The sequence below is a fragment of the Phyllostomus discolor genome, chromosome 5 (genome assembly GCF_004126475.2).
Source record: "Phyllostomus discolor isolate MPI-MPIP mPhyDis1 chromosome 5, mPhyDis1.pri.v3, whole genome shotgun sequence".
In the NCBI taxonomy this organism is placed as follows: domain Eukaryota; kingdom Metazoa; phylum Chordata; class Mammalia; order Chiroptera; family Phyllostomidae; genus Phyllostomus; species Phyllostomus discolor.
In genome coordinates this window covers 59,835,803-59,842,622 of record NC_040907.2, presented here as the reverse complement: position 1 = coordinate 59,842,622, position 6,820 = coordinate 59,835,803, and the positions used below count along the sequence as shown (strand labels likewise).

The 6,820-nt window shown below is 30.7% G+C and overlaps 1 non-coding gene across 1 annotated transcript; it reads left to right on the top strand.

The window, feature by feature from the left end:
- Positions 1-6,054: 6,054 nt before the first annotated feature.
- On the top strand, positions 6,055-6,268 carry LOC114498167. Its single transcript, XR_003684627.1, has one exon. It is a non-coding gene; the product is annotated as a small nucleolar RNA U3 (small nucleolar RNA).
- The last annotated feature ends 552 nt before the right edge of the window (positions 6,269-6,820 follow it).

Below are 6,820 nucleotides of genomic sequence, written 5' to 3'. Positions count from 1 at the left end.
TCTCTAAAACTAGATCACAAACACTTTTCTCCATAAGTTCAATCAGTGGGGTGTTACACTTAGTTGGAGCTCATAAATATTTGTAGAATGTTTCCTAAGCTCGGATCTCCTTCCTCCTTGATATCTATTTTGCCTAATTTCTCATTTTTCATTTAAGCTTCTGCCAAAGTATCACCTTGTCAGAAGAGGTCTTCAAAATGACATTTCCTACCTCACCACTCACTGTCCTCTTACCTTGTTTATGTTGTGTCACATAACACATCAACCACCTGACATAAGAAATCTTTGTTAAGTTTTTTTCTTTCTGCCAACAATTCTATAATGCATAATGTGAATTCTAGGATAGCAAGGACACTGCCTGGATAACTGTGTTATATACCCAAGGTCGCATGATGTCTGGCACATGTTAAATGTTTGGGAAATATTTATAGAATTAATGAGAAGAGTTTATTACTTCCAGTCAGATGTATTATTTTATTATAATCTTACAAATAAAAAATTAGAAAAATCAATATCATTCTAACTTATAGAGTATATTTTTCTCTTATACAAGTTAATAAAATAAAATATTGAAAAAATTATTTCAAAATATATAACTAGGTTTTTATGTACAAGTAAATGTGCTGTAAGTTGATTGGATCTTGAAAACATGAACTGTCTAACTCTAACTTGAACATTGACAACTTTCTATCCTGAGGATAGTATGAATATTTTTAAATGCCAAGAGCAAATTTAAGTGTACCTCTTGGGATGTAGAAAGTCTTAACTATGTTCACATGTTTTTTCTGGTGTCCTTAAAAATAATAGTCTGGTTTATATCCATGCTTCATGATAATTCTGACATACATTTTCTTATTGCACCATTGTTTCTGCAATTGCTCTCCCTTGTTCTCTCAAACATGCATAGGTTTATGACATATATTATACATTCACAAATATCTTATATAATGAATTTAAACATGTAATGCAGACTGAACAGATGGCACATTTTAGAGTTTCACTTAATCTGTGAAATAATGGTTCTAGAATTTTAATACAATTTTTTGAAACTAAATTTATTAGGTTAGAATTCTTCTTAATATGTCCCTGTATTTGGTCCATCTGTAAGGAGTGGTGGTATAAAATTCCTCTCAATAAAATCTGCCTAAACTTAGATAGTTCTAATAATAAAAATAAATACTTAGATTTATTTTAAAAAATTTATTTAAGCAACAGAAAAAGAAAAAGTCATTAGTCAATTTTGACAATTCAGTTAATAGGTAAATGTTATCGAAATCATTATAGATATCTTAAAGTAAAAACTTTCAGTAGGAATCTAGTCTGTTTACTTTTGTCATTATATTAAAGTACTGTTTCTCTCTTTGAATCTGAAGATCCTAATCTATTTTTTATTCTGTCCTTTTAGATATCATTTTGTTGCTTACATCCATAAGCATATATTGTGTTTCTTCTCATTTTGAGGATTTAACTTGCAGCTGATTACAGTTTTATATCACGGTTTCTCCTCTACGACTTTGGAGACCTTACTACTAGAGTGAGATTATATATATTTTTTTTTTTAGTTATTTGTTTGTGTTGTTGTTGTTTAGGAAACAGAGACTGTCTGCTAGTGAAGAGATTTCTATTTTTCTGACTTACTTTCCCTTCTTGCAGGTCATAATAACTTCTTTCTGGTTATCCTTGATGGATCATTCTCTGGCACTACACGGAACATGACTTCTATAGAGAAGTTCTCTTTATTTTATAGTAATTAAAGAAAAGGTTTTGTGGAAATGTTTTCCTACAGAATGTTTTTACATAGTCTTTCCCTTAGGAAAAACAGAATCAAAAGTTATATAATTATGTTATGTTAAATCTTAAGGTTACTTATCTATAAAAGGTAAGATTTATCCAAAATATCTCTGTGTGTATGTTGGAGTTGGGGTAGTCCATGCTCATTTAGTCTGCCATGTTTCTAAATCACTGTATGACTCTTTTTAGTTCTACATAATTCAGTTCTCATGTAAATAGCTAGATATCTCAGTTGTCCAGTTCACATTGTGAGATGGTCATCACTAAAACTCCCAAGCTGGATAGCCTGTAGTCAAGACAGTAGCCAATGCTAGGCAGAAGTCTCTTAACAGGGATGGATTTAATTCACTTGAGCGACATACCCACTGCTGCCTACCCATTTTGCATCTGTTCCTATAACCATGAACATGGTGGCTATGGGACATATGGCTCTGGAAATATAATGGGTTCCCAAAAGTGTATGTGTCTGCTGCTACTGGGGTCCCTTGAAGTTCAGTTTTAATCACTTTTTACTGAATATTCACATCCACTTGATTATCGTGCTGCTATTAAACTTCTCAAAAGTCCAAATCTCATCATGGCATGCCTATACCTAAAAACCAGGCAAAAAGTGTTTTTATCATCTCAAAATAAAATCCCAAATATCTTTCAAAACAAATAAGATTCTTTATAATCTGGATTCATCTCTCTCTCTACATATATGTAATATTTTTATTAGCGATATTTAGCTACTTGAATTTTCTTTAATAGAGATTCTTAGCTAACTTTCATGGCTAAGGTTATAATATTATCATTCCCTTGAATATGCTGACCTTCATTTATCTAGTCAGTGCAATTCTTATGTCTTCTAATTTAGGGTATAAAATCATGAGAGAGTATTTGATGATACTTCCTTCTATATGGGTATAGCTTTAGTTAGGTGTCCATCGAGTGTGTTCCCATTACATAACTTTATGTTTATTGCCTGTTTTATAATGATTGGTTAACTTGTCTTTCTCAACATTAAACTTTGTGTTTCTTATCAGCAGAAATGATTTTTAAGTATCTTTGTATTTTATAATCCTTAAAGTAGACACACTTAATAAATGCTTTAAAATGTGTATAATATTTAAAATAGATATTTATAAAGAGCTCTTAATTAAAGAGCCCTGATTAGAAAATACGCCAAATAACTTAACAGGCACTTCCCAAGTAAAATATACACATGGCAAGGAAGCATAAGAAAAAGTACTCCATGTCTTATGTCATCATTGGAGTGCAAATTAAAACAATGAGATGCTGCTGCATATTTATCAAAATGGACAAAAACTAAAACAATGACAACATGAAATGCTGGCAAGAATGTAGAGCAACAAGAACCCTCGTTCATTGTTGGATGGAATACAAACTGATACAACCACTTTGGAAGACAGTCAGGCAGTTTCTGAACAAAACTAAACATCCTCTTCCCATACAATCCAGTAATCGTGACTCTTGGAATTTTCCTAAAGGAGTTTAAAACTTAGATCTATACAAAAACTTGCACAAGGATACTTATAACTGCTTTATTTATGATTGCTAAACCTGGGAAGCAAACAAGATGTCCTTCAGTAAGTACTGAATGAATAGATTGTGATTCACTCAGACAGTAGAACATTACTAATTGCCAAAAAGTGATGAGCTACCAAGCCTGAAAAAAGGAAACCTAAAGACATATCATGAAGTAAAGAAAGCCAGTCTGAAAAGACTACACGGTGTATGATTCCAACTGTATGACTTTCTGGAAGAGGAAAAAACTATGAAGAGAGTTGGAGGATCAGTGGTTGCTGAGAGTTAGGGGTAAATTGGTAGAGTACAGAGAATTTGTGGAGCAGTAAAAATACCCTATACCCTATAACAATGGACACAGGTCACTTAGACAATTATCCAAACCCACAGAACACATAACACCAAGAAAGTAGGCAGGGAGGGAAGATGGAGAATGGAGAGAAAGACAAGAAGGAGGAGAAAGGCAGGGAGAAAACACAGTAAGGAGAATTGTACACGATTTTTATTGTTTCCAACAATCAATCCCTCCTCTCAAGTAAAAGTTCCTTGTTGTCATGTAACTATAGTGCATCTTGTGCACACTTTCCTGAAAATATCAGTCTTGCCCATTGGACTGGATTTGGCTAATGAAATGTAAGTGAACTTTGTCAAATTTTTACAAAGATTTAAAAACAACAACAAAACCTTAGACCAATATCACTTACTAAAATTTGAAATGAAACATTAGAAAATAAAATACATTATCTTATAAAAAGTAATAGTCACCATAACTGAGTAATATTTACTCCAGACAAGTAAGAGGTTCATCATTATAAATATCTTAATAAATTATCTTTTATAAATATATAAAAGATAAAGATAATACTATCCACTCCACTATCACTGAAAACTCACTTGATAAAATTTAATATGTTCTAAAGGCAAAGCTTTAAAAATAAAAAGAGATATACAATTAATTAACAAGATATATCTGTATGCCTAACTACCAGTAACACACCTAAGTTATTTGCTTTAAAGAAACAAATAATAATAATTTTATGACTGATTCTATTATTTAACAATATCCTGATAGCAATATCCAGTTATTAAGAAGAAACATAATAAAGTATAATATGAGAGGAGAAAATAAACATCATTATTTACCAATAATATTACTTTATAATTGAAAAACAAAGTGACAACTATTTATTTTAATTACAAAAAATATATAGAGTGAGGTTGTTAGGTAGAGAGAAGATATATAAAAATCAATTGCCATCATATTTTAAAATAATATCTGCTTAGGAGATATGCTTAAAAAGACTTCATTTATAATAACAAAAATAATGTAATGCTCTGGGATATCTTTAGCAAACAATAGGCAAAATTATATAAAATTTTATCAGCCACAAAATAAAAAAACAACAGCAAAACCCAAATATGTAAAGAAAATATTAAGGCTTTCCATGTTTTTGGATTTAAAAAACTCACTTCTATAAAGTTGTAAATTCTCCCAAAGTAAATCTCTAAATGTAGCTAAATTTCAAAAAAAATTTCAATTGCTTTTTTAGTTTAATAAACTACAGAACTATTCCAAAGTTAATTTAGAAGGAAAAAATGGCAAGCAAGAATACCCAGAAAAAATCTAAAAGAGAATAACATGATAGACCAAACCTTCTGCTTACATATTAAAACATTATATAGGATCATTAAAAAAACACACTGTTTTGGGGTCCAAAGGCCACACAGACAAATGGGAAAATATTAAAAGTCATTTAAGAGGTCATAATATTAAAAATTAGTTCATGTGGAACATCTGCAACAATGCTAACAATAAAAATACACAAAACAGTGAATGATAAAGATGATGTTTAAATTAGCATGATGAATGATGTTAATAAATTTCAATTGCGTTTTGAGGAAAGAAAAGCATTGAATAACCCAACTTATGCAAAAGAATTTTAGAAATATATGTAAGAATTAAAACAGAACTGCTGTACTTAAAAGAGTTTAAAAAAGAAGGTACAGATTATTTGTTATAATGTAGAAATGGATGGTGACATAAATGCTGCCATATAAATTACATTAAATATCTAGAAGAAAAACATAAACAAATCAAAATGTATTTGACAAACTGTGAAAAAATGACTTCTAACTAAAATCACAGATAAAAGAGTAATTTTCTTACTTATAAAGAGGAAGGAACTAAAATCAATTCTCTAACACCCAAACACCCAATAGAAAAGTGGTCCAAACAAGCAAAACACATAAAAAGAGCTAAAAACCGCTCTTAAACATGATATATATCAGTTTCAACCAAGACAAGAGATTACATAAATTCACAAGAAGCAGTCTCTACAGAAGGTGGATTTGCTCCAGGAATGGAAATTGTGAAGCTGGATTGCAAAATTAGGATGGAAATAGATTTCAGACTGTAGTTTTTAGTATTTTGAAATGTGTTCTATGATATGTATTGCCAATTCAAAAATTAATTATATTGAAAAAATAAACTACATTGAAAAAGTTTTAGATATCTTTCAACTAAAATTTTGGATTTGGGCAATAGGAGGAATACTTAATAACAATCCTGAATTTATCATTAAGAAGCAAAATTACCTGGACAAGTTATTCAATTTCCTTCAATTCCAGATCCTTTGTTAATAAAATTGGAATCATAAGACTTGTAAAATTTCTTTCTTGGACTGTACTTATGCATATGGAAATGTAAATATGATAACTATCAATAACACAATAGTAAAAACTATATTTTCAGAGACCATTTCTATAGTTTGGTACTAAAGAAGTTTCTCAGAATGTGTAGAGCACCCCAAACCACGAGGAGGAGGCCCAGTGTTCTCTCCTGAGCATGAAACAGGCTTTTGGTGCTGCTTTTGCAACTGCCAATAGCCTCTGAAGATCATTCTTATCTTCTGTTGGAAGAGTAAGGAGGAGAGAACATAGTCTGAGTGGTAAGAAAAAAACCACAAAAGTATACATATATGTCACCGAACTATGAGAGATCCTTTTTATCTTTTTTGTACTTTTTCTCAAGCATGATGATTCTATGTATAAACATTCACTATGTATGTTAAGGGAAAATAAAATGTGAAACATAGAAGGTCCTCTCACCAGTAATCTCAGAATGTTAAAACAATGAAATAACTACTAGGAAATTATTAAATACATGCTGTATAAGAAGTGTCTAATTAAGTATATTGGTTTCTTAATTTAAGACTTAAGACTAAAATAAATAATCTAGACCTTGAGCACCATTTAAACATCCTCATTTGACCTGTTCCTTATTACTTTATTCAGAAAATGTCTACTCTTTAAGCATAAGTGTTGAAGTGTCATTTTAATTATGATTTTTATAATTCAATATGCTTTACAAAATGCATAGTACATAGTCATTTTTCTAGAGTTGATATCTGGCCCAGTTCGTCTTGCATATCTCTTTCTGTCAAATGTTTTCTTTTCTCTGCAGTTTCTGGATGTTTTGGCCATCTACTTAGTGGGTGTAATC